The sequence below is a fragment of the Nothobranchius furzeri genome, chromosome 14, assembly GCF_043380555.1.
Source record: "Nothobranchius furzeri strain GRZ-AD chromosome 14, NfurGRZ-RIMD1, whole genome shotgun sequence".
Lineage (NCBI taxonomy): Eukaryota > Metazoa > Chordata > Actinopteri > Cyprinodontiformes > Nothobranchiidae > Nothobranchius > Nothobranchius furzeri.
Genome location: NC_091754.1, coordinates 2,699,457 through 2,715,114, shown reverse-complemented (window position 1 = coordinate 2,715,114; position 15,658 = coordinate 2,699,457). Strand labels below are relative to the sequence as shown.

The 15,658-nt window shown below is 42.5% G+C and overlaps 1 protein-coding gene across 1 annotated transcript in view; it reads left to right on the top strand.

Moving 5' to 3' along the window:
* The first annotated feature begins 674 nt into the window (after positions 1–674).
* The window catches only part of adarb1b (adenosine deaminase RNA specific B1b), a 194,333-nt gene continuing 179,349 nt past the window's right edge, over positions 675–15,658 (top strand). The window contains exon 1 of the mRNA XM_015965522.3: positions 675–894. The gene's annotated coding sequence lies outside the window, so the exon portion shown is untranslated. The remainder of the gene's footprint in view (positions 895–15,658) is intronic.

Sequence of the window (15,658 nt, the reverse complement as noted above, 5' to 3'; positions counted from 1 at the left end):
AAGAAGGCACAGCACTGACAGTTTTAGGCAGAATATTTGAATTTTAACTAAGATGCACTAAAGTGCCAAATTATCGACTACACGTGTCTTCAGCATGAGTACACACTTGTTTATATAATTTACCAGCTAACAAAAGCTGATTTGGGGTGACTTGCTCTTTAAAGGCACACATAGTAGGCTTGTGTATTTATTTGAATAAAATGATTGTTTATTTTATCTGTAAATTTGACAATTGGCTTCATCTGTAATACTGCTTATTTGGAGAAGGAAAAATAATGATTGTTTTGGAATAGTAACCTTTTCCCCAACTGTTCCTTTGAATAGTTGTGATGGACAAAGAGGACTTTTCAGAACATTTCCAGGAAAATACTAATATGGGGAAGGGGGGGGGGGGGGGGGGGTCTGGAGTTTCCTGGCCAAAATGGGAGACTTGACAGGTGTACTGTTAGACTATTTACATTTATGATTATTAAACTTTTTAGGTAGAATCCAAAAAAGAATAATTCGTTTTTGTCTAATCTAATTTTTCACACAGTAAAAAAATCATATATTTATATTCTGACACAGTTTGTTTAATAAAGGTGCAGAAATATTAAAGTACATTCACTTCAGGTGGGTTTTAGGTGTGAAGCCAGTGCGGCCGCCGCGCCGATAGGGGGCAGCAGCGGCGTCGCGTGAGCCCAGTAGCAGCAACAACCTGTGCAGCAGAAGAAGAGAGCCGAGCCGACAGCAGCAGGCTACGAACACCGCAGTGCATAACAGCCACCATCAGCCCGTCTCCTGCTTTCTTCAACAGCAGCCACACCACGGAGGACAAGCGACGTCTGTTCCCGACCCTAAATCACCGAGAAGACCCCTCCGCCTCCGGACACCCGCTCGTCCTTCACCGCCTGCGTGAGTTGCGCGCCGTTCTGCGTTATTTCTGGGCTGCAGTGAGGAGGATGAAACATGCTAACGTGATGTGGGTTCCGGTGCTGTTTATATAATATCAGGTGTAATCCTCTACAGCAGCTTAGACGTCAGGTCCGAAAAGCGCGAAGGCTTGAGCGAACAGCACCTGGTGCTGTGCGGGAACGCGTTGTGTCATGACGGCGCTGCTGTGGCTGTTCTCAGAGCCAGCCTGTCAGAATAAAGGTCCACTCAGGAGTCCGCATCGTGTTCTCTTCACTGGCGTTTCCTCCTGGTGCTAAAGCCGCGCAGGCTGCCGCAGTGTGCAGCGGTGTTGCGCAGGTGTGCGCAGAAATTTAAAGCCCCGTGTCTGAAAAGGGGCTTGTTTTTAGACGAGAGCGTGCAGCTTTGTGCAGGTGCGTGAGTTATGGGTTCGTGCTCATTTTTATGCTGTTTCATAACTTCAAACCATGTCTGGAAGTGTTTTAAAGATTGGGCATCATTTTGTCCTCATTTATTTACAAACACTCAGGCGTTTTCAGGCAGTTTTAACTTATTTTCCTCATTTCTTTGGTTTTTCTGTACACGTGTGGGAAATGTGTTCGATTACTTTGCATTAAAGTGCAAATATTCCTCAGAAATGACATTTTTGTTCCCTGATCTGCCCCAAAACAAAGTTCTGCCTCCTTCCCTTGTACGTATTTTGCTTCTAATCAACCAGCTCATCCATGATGCTAGGAGATGGCCCTTATAATGGATTTTGTCAGATGATGTCGGTGTTTTACACCTTTTTGTTTTTCAAATAACATGAACCTTAAGTTCAGAAAGAGACTATTTCAGCATTTTGTTTACACGATTATTTCTTTGACAAAAAAACATTTTGTACAGGTCAAAGCCGGCCCACTAGTAACTAATAGGTCAAATTTGACCAGTTTCAAAGCAACGCTTTTTGTAAAAATGTGAAAAGAAGATGCATTTACAAAGTTTCACACCCACCAAAATGCATCCTTCAGTCGTTTTCTAGATTTCTTGTGGTTTGCTTGTTTGTGCACTTTCTTCTATTCCTTCAGTTTCATCATTTTTCAGAATAATGACAAAATACACCAAGTTTTCAGCTAAAATCTTCATCAAAACATCATTCAAGATGCATCTAAAGTGACTTCTAACAAACTGCTTTGATCTTAGTTAAAACCTCTATTGACTGAAATGGTTAAGGTGAGTGAGGACAGGTGAGGTGGGATATGATTAGTGACTCCCTTTAGAAGCTTCTAACTGGACGGTCCTGGCGAGATGCTTCATGTGCAAAAGCAGAGTGCCGATGTGCTGAGTTGTCCTGAGTAACTGAGCATTTAGCAAAATCCTGGTGCCATAGTCAGCTAAAGCGGAGCACTGTCGAGACAGCCTTGGCATCAAAGCTGACTAGAAGGGCTGACTGCACAGGACCTCACTCTGTATTCTACAAAACTGCTGCTTCCCTTGCTGAGGTGAGGAGTTAAAAGGAGGAGAAAGCAGCTGAGATCATTCACTGGAGGGTCCAGTGCCAAACTCAGCCGCCGCTGCTGAACGCAGCTCAGATGCTGCGCCGGTTCTGGACGAGTGGACCCAAGCAGAAAGAAGAGAAATCACCGCTGCTATAAATTCTCAGGTGTGTCGGCGTGCTCATCATTCCTGCTCGCGTGTTTGAAACCCAGGAGCAGCAGAGGAGGCCCATTACCTGCCATCGATCCGGTTGCTCTTGCCTCGCGGGCATCGTTGTGTAAACTCTGATGAATGCACCACCTCCCATCATGGCTATGAGGCCCCAGGAAAAGCTTTTCATCAGGATTCTCCGCCTCGTGTCTGCTGGCGAAGAGATGAATGCTTGAAGCAAGCTGTCTCACTTTCAGCATCACTAAGATGTTCTACTAAATAATAGTTTCTCATCTCATGTTGATGCATGCTGTTACAACAATCATCATATAAGAGCAGAGCTGAAACATGAAATCGCCCCGACTGGAGCTGCAAAAACACATTAGAGGCTGCCCGGTCTAATTGTAAGACTGGATCCGACTTCCCTCGGCGGGACGGCGATTCTCCTGTGTGTGGCCAATGCTCTCACAGAAAACGGGAATTTCCTCTACGCCGTTCGGTTTGTTTTTGGACGAAATGCGTTCTGGACACCAAAGCATGTGTTAGTGGTGACACCCTGTCTCCTCTTGTCTGGTGCCCTTCTGAAAAAACACCAGGCATCCTGTTTTTGTGTGCGTGAGTCGGTGTGTGTTGTAGATAAAAAGCAGCTGCGATGTCGGGTGTGAGAAGGGAAGTCTTAAAAGTTCCTGAAATTTAAAGTTTGAAACAAAACCACACCAAAGAATGGCTGTTTGGGCCCTGAGGATAATGCATTTGGTGTGTTTGGTGAAGCGTCCCAAATACCGAAGCTTTTGCCTTCCTCTTAAACCTGAACGTTACCGAGGCAATGCTCTGGGTGAACTCTGGACATGTTCATGCTGACTGGTTACCTGAAGCCACTGAGCAGATAGTGCACCTGGCAGTCTGGATTCAGACACATTACATCTGAGTTTCGGCTACAAGCAGTTCTCTGTTCCAGGTTTCTTATCTGCATTTCTGCTATTTTCTGATTACATTAGTTCGGGGTCACGTCGGGTTGGAGAGGATTTTTATCCTTTATTGTGATCCAAACAGTCCTTTGTGATACTCTTGGTGTCAAATTGACATTTTTTGCAGCTCTAAGAAATGAAGCAGAAGGTCTACTAGGTCAGCGGTGTCCAACTCTTGTCCTGGAGGACCACCATCCAGCGTGCATTAGTTGTTTCTAAGCTCCAACAGACCTGATTCACTGATTGAATCATTCACTGATTCAGTTCAGGTGCTGAAGCAGAAAAACCACAAAAATATGCAGGAGCGTGTCCTTGGAGGACACCACTGGGAACCGCTAGCATCTATATAATTTACAGCAAACATTTAAAAATTGATTTTAAACATATTGAAATTGCAATGACATTTTATATTTGCTCAACAATATGTTGTGTGAACATGGTTTCCATGCAGTACTGCTAGGTGTGCAGCACAAAAAACGCTGCTAAATAGCATCTTTTGGTTGTGATTTAAAGGTGCAATTTGTAAGAATTCTACTGTGAAATAATCACAAAGCAGTCTAGTGCAAGCGTATTCCATTCCGGGCCTGGAGGGCCGGTACCCAGCCTGTTTTAGTTTGAACTCTTCTTCAACACACCTGATTCCAACCAGCAGGTGATTAACAGGCTTCTGCAGAGCCTGATGAGCTGCTGCACAGGTGATTCAACCAAAGTGTGTTGGAGCAGCAAAACCACTAAAACATGCTGGATACTGGCCCAAACGCAGGACGTAGTTTCTGTTTATACTCTTAGTTTGTGAAGTTGCGGCGTTTGTGCCAACTTAACGCAGCAGCGCAGGCGATTGTAATTCAACACCCGCCGCAAAAAGCTTCAGTTGTTTAAAGAACTGAAGCCAGTAAACAGGAGCGACCCAGAAGCTATTACTTGTACTCTTAAGAAGCCACAGCATGCTTTTGTTTCCTCTAATATTGGGTAAAGAAGGTTAGAGGCTAACGTTGAGCTAGCAATGCTAACGGTGAATTAGAAGCAAATGTATGTGTGAAGTGAATAATGACTCAGTCGTGGCGTTTTACTTCCCTAATGAGTCGTTCAGGACTGTTTCAGCAAGCTAACGGCAAACAACACTTCCTGTAATGCCGGAGACAATTTTACTACATGGTAATTACTACATGGTAATTACTACATGGTAATTGTAGTAAGTGCTCCCTACCAGGGCTGGGCGATATGGCCTAAAATCAATATCACGATATATTGAGGATTTCACCTCAATACCAACAAATGGACGATAATTACAGGTATGCACAGAGACAACGGTTGTCCACTAGATGGGGCTGTGTCACATGTATTACGTTGAGTCACATTTTTACGTGATGGCTTAAAGGGACACGAACGTTGCCAACCTACACACATCTTTTCATTTTTTATTATCAAATGTATTGACATGGGAAAAATGATCTGTAATAATCGATTTACTACCCAGCCGTAGTTCATTAAGATGGTTCCTAAAACAGAGCTGGCTCCATTAAGGCTGTTTTGCTGTTGATGATCAGAGTTGTCTCTTTTTTTCCCTCCGTTTATAAAATAATCACGATTCCACATAAAAGCCCCACATGAGCGCCCCTTCTCTGTAAATGCCAGGAATGATGTTGTTGTTCCGTGTGTGGTTGAAATTGGGATTGAAATGGATTTTTGATGCTTTTGTTTTTTACAGAAGATTTGAGTCAATGAACCAGTCTGTGTAAAACACTTGTACCACAGAGCGCTTGCTTTGGGCTACTGCTGCTAATTATGAGCTACAGGAACGCTGTCAGAGAGCTGATGGAGAGGGGCCTAGTGGCCGCTATGAACTCTTAATAATGGCTTTGGTTGAACTTGTTGCTTGTATGGGTTGAACTCCAAAACCACGCTAATGCAAATGTATTTATCTGAATTGAGCAAAGCTGTAAGAGTAACTTCTCTTTACCCAGCAGCAAGGCATCTCTCCAGGACAGCATTAGAGCGGGCTGTCCAGTAATCTGAAGGTTGTAGGTTCAAACCCGGCTCCCGCCATAGAATGCTGCTGTTGTGTCCTCGGGCAAGACGTCTAACCTGCCATGCCTGCTGGTGGTGGTTGGAGGGACCGGTGGCACCAGTGCCGTGTTGTCTTGCTTCCGTCAGAGCGCCCCACGGCAGCTGTGGCTACGCTGCAGCTCATCAACAAATGTCAGTACACAATCATGTTTTAGAGCATTTATCAAGCGTATCCAAAACATAAATATATATTTAAACTGTAGTGGTCTTTGTGAAATTATGTTTTAGTTATTCTAATCTGTATTTATTTGGTTATGATTGAATAACAGCCATTTTGGTGGATTTACTTGTTTTTGTCTTTAGCTGTGTTTTCTGACATGATGGATGCTTTAGGGACTTTTCTTCCTGTACTAAATATGAGGCGCTTTGGTCAGCTCTCATGCTGTTTGGAGATGTGCTTGATAAATTAAGTTCTTGGTAGTAAAGTACTGAAACAGCACCGGTCTGCCCGTGGATGTGCCTGACTTTTAATTGGCTCCACTTAAAAGGGAAATTGGCCAATTTTATTTTATTTATATATATATATATATATATATATATATACATATATATATATATATATATATATATATATATATATATATATATATAAATGAAAAATATTGCTGACTATGTTCCCAGCGAGAGGAAAACTGTCTGCTATGGAAAATGAAAAGGGCCGAGCCGTGCTAAATCGAGCCCGGCTCAAAGAAGAAAAACTGCGTGTGATTTTTCCAGCTGAGGGACAAGTGAACTTCACCAAATGACATCAGGGTGCAGCTTAGCAGGGCGACGCGAGGCCTCCTGTCTGACCCTGGCTTGCATGACATCCTGTACTTAGCTGAGGGGGGTCCCGCATCGATGCTGCTCCATCACTCCGTTCACCAAATTATTTTGAGCGGGGAGCCGCAGGTGTTACCCATTATTCATGCGGCCTCTATGAAGCGTCTGTGATGGTGAAATGAACACAAGTTTTGGGAAGGACTGTAACCTTTAAAGGTGAGCGTGCACAGGCTGCTCCAGGTAGTCCACTGGACAGTTCTCACGTTTTATTCTAGAAAAATCAACTTTGTAGACCTGTTTTCACCACAGTTGAGTTCTGTGTGAAAACAGAAGAAAGGACTAATGCACATGTCAGACGTGGTTAGCATCAGAGCGTGAATGTGACATTACAGTCGATGTCACCCACCCACGCATGCTAGCACCACAAAGGGCAGGACGAGGCCTCCGTGCAGCCACCGGCCCGCCATGGCCGACTGGAGAAACCAGGCCCAGTCTGTCTTTATTCCAAGAGCATTGTTTTCATTCATATTTAAACAATGACGTAAATTAGACGTTACAGTAGGGGTTAGTTTTATGCAGGATTGGGTAAAGTCACAGCTTTTATGTGATGAAAATTAAATACAGGATATCCAGGAGCTTCAAACTGAAATATTCTGGCCCGTGAATGAGTCACAATGTTTATTTGTGTTCTGTAACCTTTGCTGGTGTGAGCCTGTATGAATATTCATGCTCTTTCTGCTGTGCTTCACATGGAATGGTTGCACCCATTCATAGCTGCAGGCCTTTATTTTCAGCCGCAACTTTGTAGTCACATGGCTGGCCTGCTACACTCGATGGGAGCCGCATGAAAGGGGATGCTTTATCCCTCATGTAGTTCTGCAGGGCAGATCGATATTGGATGGTTTTATTCTTGGTCACATTTCTGAATCTACTTCTGATATTTTGCATCACAGCCAGAATAAGTACTTGTTCATAAAACATTTAATTTAATTTTTGTTTTGCACTTATAGACGTTACTACTTGTTTCAGATATTCACGTTCTGACTTCCTGATTCAATCAGAACTTCAGAAGTTACGTAATTATTCCTTTGAGTTTTAACCCTCCCACTGTCCTCATGGGTGACCCCGCCAGGAAGGTTGAACATTGAGCAGGGTTCGTGGTTTATCCCTTGGGTCCATGTGGCAGGGGTGAGGAGTGAGCTCCACCTCAACCCTACCATGTGGACCTCAAGGGATAAACCACGAACCCTGCTCAATGTTCAACCTTCCTGGCGGGGTCACCCATGAGGACAGTGGGAGGGTTAAACCTATTGTAGACTGTTGTTACAAATTCTCATAAAACCAGTTCTGTCCTATCCAGGATTAGAATCAGGATTAGTACCTTCATCATAAGTCTGTCATATCAGGGCCTATACATGTCTGCTGCCCCCTGGTGGATGATCTCCAGGTGGCAAGGGCCAATTTTATTACAGGGTGTCCGCGGGGTTTTAAAAAGTATTAAAAAGTGATAAATAAAAATAGTCAAATTTAAGGCCATTAAAAGTGTTAAATTTGGTCTCAGAGGTATTATTTTTTCCAAGTTAGGTATTATTTTTTTCAGACTATCAGGTGTCGTATTCTGAACATCGACATAGAAATATATTCCGAATGAAATGTTTTGAACGATTATAAAAATAAAACAAGCCGATTATTTGCTCCTCCCACTTGAGCTGCCCTGTTACAAATGAAGCGCTCCGTTGCCAACTTAGCGACTTTGATGCTATTTCCAACAGCTTCTCAGACCCCCTTCTTGACTTTTTAAATCTTAAAAGTACCTAGCGAACACCTCAGAAACATCTCTGGTAACCCTTAGCTACTTTCTGGATAACTGTCGTCGACGTTTCCTGCAGGTTAGCTAAACACTCCGCCTGCGCTCCGGACCGTTCTTCAGGACATTAGGAAAGGGAATGATGTAGTGATGTGTCAGTGGCTAAAGAAACGGCTCTCAGAGCCGGCTCCCTGTTGGATTAACCAGAGTGAGTGACACACACCGTACCTGCGGACTCCTGAGCCGCTAAAAACGGCTAAATGTGCGCGTGCGGCGCGCTAAACACACGTGCAGCTTGCCCCTGATTGCTGTGAGACCGGGTTGGGGGGTGGGGGGTGCAGCTGTGGTTGGGACAATTATTACATTAACTGATGGGCCTGTAAATAAATAGTTTATAAATAAGGTAGAAATAAGTTCCTCACGCTGATAACTAATAACTAATCTCTCTGAGGACACGGTGCTAGTGCACGCTCCTACAGCACCTTGACATGGCTAAATAAATGTTATGCAACATTTTGTGAACATCAATTTATTTGCATTTATTTGTTATAAATGCCACTGTATAATTCTTGCTGTCAGTATTTGCAAGATATTGGTATTTGGGTCTGTACTGGTTAGACTTAAATGAGTTAAACCAAGGTCTACAGCCCTTGGGTCATAAACTATGAGCTATGAGTATATTGGTCTTTTTATACTGGGAATCAGGAGTTCTTTTAGTGATCATCTTGTTTTTTGTTTATTTTTGCCCTGATTGTGCCCTGAGCAGTTTTATGACTGAATAAAAAAAAATCTACATAAATTGAAAAATCGTCTTAAATAATCGAGATCTCAATTTCAGTCACAATAATCGTGATTATTGTTTTTGCCATAATCGAGCAGCCCTGCTTTAGCATATCCGGTCACATTATGATGACGTCATATTCAGTGGTTCTGCATCATTTCAGGCCCCGTGGTCAACTGTCTGAACCGCTGAACAGAAGTGCCTGGCTTATTTTCTAAGTAAAATAAATATGCGCAATACGTTGTCAACATCAGTGAGTCTCTAAGTCTATTCTTTTTGTATGTTATATATGTTAAAATATGTGTAAATAGGTCGCTGATTAACACTTGCAATTTAGTGTTGTGATGGTTTTAAAAAAATTCTGAAGGTAGTAAAAAAGGTATTAAAAAGTAGTAAATTTTACTTAAGGATTGCTGTATATACCCTGTATTACATTGATATACCACATAAAAAAAATTGATAAAAGGTTATAGTTGTTACCTCTTGGGTTGCCAAGTCTGCGCTGACATTAACTCATTCTGCGCTGCTCTGGGTGGCTGCATGTTGGAGTTGCTCTGTCGACTATATGTTTAATCAATTTCCCTCTGGGATTAATAAAGTATTTTTGAATTGAATTGAATTGAATTGAATTCACTGCCAGCCGTTTCCTGATCGGTAAAACTCTTCGCTGCCAGCGGTTTTTGCGTTTTTACAGTTTTTTTAAGATTCACAGAACGTTGCGCGCTAGGATGATGTCAGTGCCAAAACTAACAAAACAAAGCGGAGACTCACCTCTTACATCAGGAAGAATCCGCACGTTTCGAGCGTTATCCGTTCTTTCATAATCCGTTGTTGAATTGTTATCAGCAGAAACTTTTCCCGTTTGCGCCTCATTTTTTTTACAGCAGCGGCCCAAAACGATCTCCTAACACATGGATTTTCTGCTTCCTGATCACGCGTGACGTGTGACCTATGCGGACGAAGATCGGCTTTAGAGCTGGGATGTTTGTTCTCACGGTGCGGGGGCTCGTTCCAACGCCCACACAGTAAAAAAATGCAAATGACGAATTTAGCCATCATTGGCAGTGAACGGTTGGATTTCAAATGCCGTTTTTTCTCGTCAATGGCAGTTAATGAGTTATTAATCAACATCAGCCGAGTTAAGTACGTTAGCCGTTAAAATTAGCAGCCCAGAAGTTATTGTACCCTTAAGAAGCCACGACATCTTTTTGTTTTACTCTAAAATTTGGGTAGAGAAGGCTAGAGGCTAACGTTGAGCTAACAATGCTAACAGTGAAAAAGAAAAAAATAAGTTTGCTCTAAAAATTGTCAAGCTACTTTTTCAATGACCAACAACTAGATGCAGTGGCGGATCTAGGATTTTTCTGAGGGTGGGGCCATCAAGGGGCCACAATATTTATAGAGGGGCCACGAACAGTCCAACATACTTGCATACTATTCCCAGTTTTGTATGGTAGATACAGTTTACCCCAACACCATGTTGAAAAACATCAATGCAATTGTACATCAATTTTTACTGTACATTGACAAAATACAACCACACACAGCATTTGAGAAATTTTAGCATTCAATTTATTTTACAAAGCCACAAATATCAGGTTAAAATATGTTTGTGTGTGGAAAAAACACCAGAAGAATATCACAGGACCCTCTGCTCTTGACTGGGAAATGTCTGGTGGGAAGTCAATTAAATAAGTCTGAGTCAGTTGCTTATATCTCTCAACCTTTAACATTCATGGCATTCAGAATCTGCAAGTGACTGACTGCAAAATTCAATTAAATTTAAAGAGCCTTTACAAAATGAGAAGCACACCACCAGGTCCTACTGGAACAGAACACCGTTCTGATGTCTGCGCAGGATTCTGTGCATCACACTGGAAGATGTCTGAAAACAGCAAATGAGAAATTATCTAACATAAGCCAAATACATACACAAGCATTTATTACTTTCAAAGATCAATGTTTACCATTTGATCCTGCAGGATTAGCATTGATTGGTGACTCTGGTGGCCCAGCAGGATGGAAGGTTGAGTCATTAACTTCACTCTGGTTGTCTGAATTGGAGAGAGTCTTGTCCCAGTTTGCAGCTAAAATACAAATATATGTCAAACTCCAGCTAAATCCAGCCAAAACTTTGTTTTCTATGAGACCACATTTTTATTTATTTGAAATTGAAGACTTGAAAGATTGGACTATAAAGATGAGATGTGGTAGATGTAGACAAAGAAACCAATACAATTTAAATCCATTATGTTAATGTTATAGTAAATCACATCACCATGAAGCGGAAGAATTCAGTAAACATATGTGCCATTAGTACAAGATAACATCATTTAACAAATTTGAGATAATGGTGATTTTTTTATTTTTACCTAGAATAATGGCAGGAAAAGTTGGACTAACAAAGGAATATCCAAAACACAAAATCTCTTTGGAAAACTTAACCTTGACCTTACTTAATCAACCAATTAGAAAATTCAGTGTTTCAAACAAGGACTTTTCCCACACATTTTACAATACATCAAAATGTCACAATTTAGGGAAACCTTGAAGGAATTGTGGGAAAGGAAACTTAACTGCAACATTACTGATGATGAATGGAAAGATGCTTTGAGAAACGTAAAATCATTTACTAAAGGGAAGCAACTTTGCCACTAATAATTTGTCACGATTAACAACTTCTATCAATTTAAACAATAATCCTTTATTTTTGGTGCTTGGAATAACTGACCCAATTATTACTGATAAATATAAAAAGCTCAATGCAAATTTTCTGTGCAAGAAAATGACTCCACATTAACTGGATCAGCTCCAAGATAAAATGGGAAAAGGTTATCCTCAATTATAAGCAGAACACACTGGGCAGCATTAGGTCGTTTATAAGTGGTCAGTCCGTCCTGCTGGATAATGTGGTGCAATCATGATCTTTTTACAAAAGATTATGCGATGGCGGTGAAAAGGGAGCTTGGGGGCGGTCTCTGCGCTGCCACGGACTTCAGTTTATCTTGGACATAACTTGCTTTTTATTGCGATCAAAGCCACTCATTAAGCTTTTTTAACAAGCCGCTCCAGAAGGTGTCTGTCCCCGTGCAGTCTCTGGTGATCTGAGCTTCAACTCTTACGGAGAGGCTCCCCGGCCATCATCTCAGCTGATTCTGTTTAGAAAAGCCAAACTTACGGCCCATATTTACTTTCATTTTCAATATAGTTGCCGGCCGGAGCTCGGCAGTAACTGCCCACGTGATCATGATACCCCCTTCTGTTGCGCCAAGTTGTAATATGCATTCACAAGTCCGGCGTTGCGGTGATATTAGTATCAACCGTGGCAGCACGAATGCCACAAAATTCCCACAACACCATGCCACCACGGCACGTTTATATTACACGTACGCTGATTTCCCAGCATGGTATGTCCTACAAGAGGCTGTCTCTCGTGTTTATCTGACATGACTGTTGCACAATAAAGATTATATTCTTTCTGACCTGATAAAGGGGGAATGGAGGTCCCTTGCCCTGTTCCAGCCTCTGGTCTACTGCCTCCTGCTGCTCTCTCTCTGATTTCTCCAAGCTCGTTTTCACCAGCTGACACACTCACTCTCTTGGGAAAAAACTGCAGAATTCCCGCCTGTATCTGACCCTTTCTTTTCATGTTCTCTATCAGACAGTGCCAACTATTAACACACAAAATGCAGATTACAAAAGAAGTACATGGATTAGCAAGGGCTAACGTTTTTTCACAAGCCCTTTTTAACATTACCTTTAACTAATGTCGGCATTGCTTTCCATTGGACTTATTGTCAGACTTGACTTACATGGCAACTGTGAGTAAACAGTGATTCGTGACTTACCAACAAACTCCTCATAACGTGGACTCTCATCAGATCCGATGTCGGTTGAAAAGTTCTCCCTTCTTGGAATCTTTCAAATCTTCTTCTGTTGGATTTCACACACTATTTTGCTCCTTAGCGCCACACGGCCACTAGTGTTTGGACTCGGAATTGCATCCACCTATAATCTCATCACCGCACAAAGGACAGATGAGTGACAGGACAGGGGCACTACAGGGGCCAATCATATTTCAGCAGGGGCCAGTGCCCCTGTGGCCCCGCCCCTAGAACCGCCAATGACTAGATGAAACAGTTAAATGTATTTATCTACTCTTCAGCTTACTGTATTTGACTCATCTTCAGTCTTCATCCAGACTCTTATGGCTCTGATCCGTTACTGGCAGCAGCCATGAAACTCGTTTTATTAGTCACTTGTTTTGAAAATGGGCTGCAGTACCCACATTTGACCACAATATGTCATTCTTACTTCATTCTTACATTGTGCACCTTTAATGTGTTCTTTATCACCCTGGGTTGCATTCAGGCCCATTTTCTGTTAATCAGAGCCGGTACACTTGATTAGATCACTTGAGAAGAATGCGTAAAACAAAGTAAACCATGTAACATAACTTCTACCAGACAGAATCCATTTTTTAAATCAGAGCTGAATCTGATCCTCATATTCCCCGTATGCCTAAACCTAAACAGCAGCCACCAGGATTTTATCTTCCTATCTGATCTGGCCAGAACCAGAAGCCACATTGCCTCAAGGGTATGATCGTCGCCACCCGCCATGTTGGAGAGAAGTGGCTCTGTGTTCTGTCCAACAATCTCTTGGGCGTGCTGTTTGAACATATGCTCAAGAGCCGACATCCACACCATAAATTCTCATGATAGTGTGTGTGTCCCCACCTCTCCAAAAACATGGCCCGTGTCATGATGTGACCCTGCGTGTTTTCACTGTGGATTAGGCTAAGTCCATCAATAATGCAGGCCACATGGAAAAGCTGTGAAAACACTTTTTTTCCTGCTTGTTTTCGAAGCTCTGCTCTTTGGCTTCGTGATTTTATCGAGTGTAAGATCTGACAGGAAGTCCTTTCCTGCTAAACAACGACTTTAAACTTTTAAATAAACAGTCTGAGCAAACGAAGCAAACTGCCGGACACCTTTAAGTTTAAAATATATCAGTTGTAACTTTAGTTTCTTGAATTTATTGATTTAGCCCAAAAAGACTGGATGGAAGAAAAAGAGTAAAATTAGCAAAATATGATGAATCAGTTTTCTTACAGAGCTCAGAAAAAGTCTTAAACGGCCAGATTTCCATTCCTTCCGTTGTCAGAAGCCGTGCAGCAGGTGCTGCCCGTCCATGGGGCATATTTGTGTTCGCTGCTCACTCAGTGGGAACATTTTAATTTGATCCCTTTGTTTCCATAAAACAGGTCAGAATTCGCACAACCCCCAGGCAGTTTGTGTCCATGTTGGTGCAGAAAGTGTTGTTGTGCGCAGGATTGGTCTGTTTGTCCAAGAGGCGTCGAAAGTGTGATTCAGTGTGGGAATTAAATAAAGGTTTCTTCGTTAGTTGTAATTTAATCTTCGTGACTTGGAAGCAAAGCTAATCGTGGCAACAGAAAATATAAACCAAGCATTTAATCTGGTGAGCTTCTTCAACATGCAGCCTGAATTTTCCACAGATAATTGTTTTTGTTTGTTGTCTGAAGTGGAAAAAACGTGTTGGTCTCGCTGGAATGTTTGGTTCTCGAACATTTTCAAAGTTTCAGCTCATTTGTTCATGGAAAGAAAATGATTCAAACAGAACCGAGATCTGGTTCCAAACTAGAGGAAGAATATGGGCAAAACATCAGGTTTATTTTACTTGTAATATATATATTAGAGTGTGCTCATTTCCTCAAGCAACACTGGGAATAAGTGGCTGTTTCTAGCAGCTTACTTCTGGGATTCACAGCTAATTTAGATTCAGGTATTTTGTTTTTGGTCACCTATGGCCACGAGCTTTAGGTGGTGACCGAAAGAACAAGATCGCAGGAATTAGTTTTCTCCGCAGGGCGGCTGGGGTTTCCCTTAGAGATAGGGTGAGATGCTTGGTCATCCTAGAGGGGCTCGGAGTAGACCCGCTGCTCCTCCATGTCGAGAGGAACCAGTTGAGGTGGCTTGGGCACCTGGTCAGGATGCCTCCTGAACGCCTCCCTGGTGAGGTTTTCCAGGCACGTCCAACCGGGAGGAGGTTAGGGCTGGGCGATTTGGCCTAAAATCCATATCACGATATATTGAGGATTTCACCTCGGTAACGATAAATGGACGATAACTACAGGTGTGCGCAGAAACAAAAGTTGTCCACTAGATAGGGCTGTCGCATGAATTACGTTGAGTCACTTTTTTTTACGTGACTCAAGGTGGTGCAGCTTCTTAAAGGGACATGAACGCTGCCAACCTCCCACATCTTTTCATTTTTTTTATCAAATTTATTGACATGGGATCAATTATCTCGGTAAGAGTCAGAAATTTTGATAACGATAAATTTTTGATTCATTGCCCCGCCCTAGAGGAGACCCAAGGGAAGACCCAGAACACACTGGAGGAGCTAAGTCTCTCGACTAGTCAGGGAACGCCTTCGGATTCCCCTGGAGGAGCTGGCTCAAGTAGCTGGGGAGAGGGAAGTCTGGGCATCCCGGCCCCAGCGACCCGACTCCGGATAAGCAGCTGAAGTTTGCAGAGTCTGCGGCGAGCTAACGCTGCAGCACTGGTATTTGTGATTTGACACAGATTGTCATGAATCTTAGTACCTTTAAAAAACTGAAGCCAGTAAACAGGAGGGATCCAGAAGTTATTTATTTTACCCCTTAAGAAGAAACGGGCTAGAAGCTAATGTTGAGCTAACATTGCTAATGGTGATTTAGAAGCAAATGGCAGA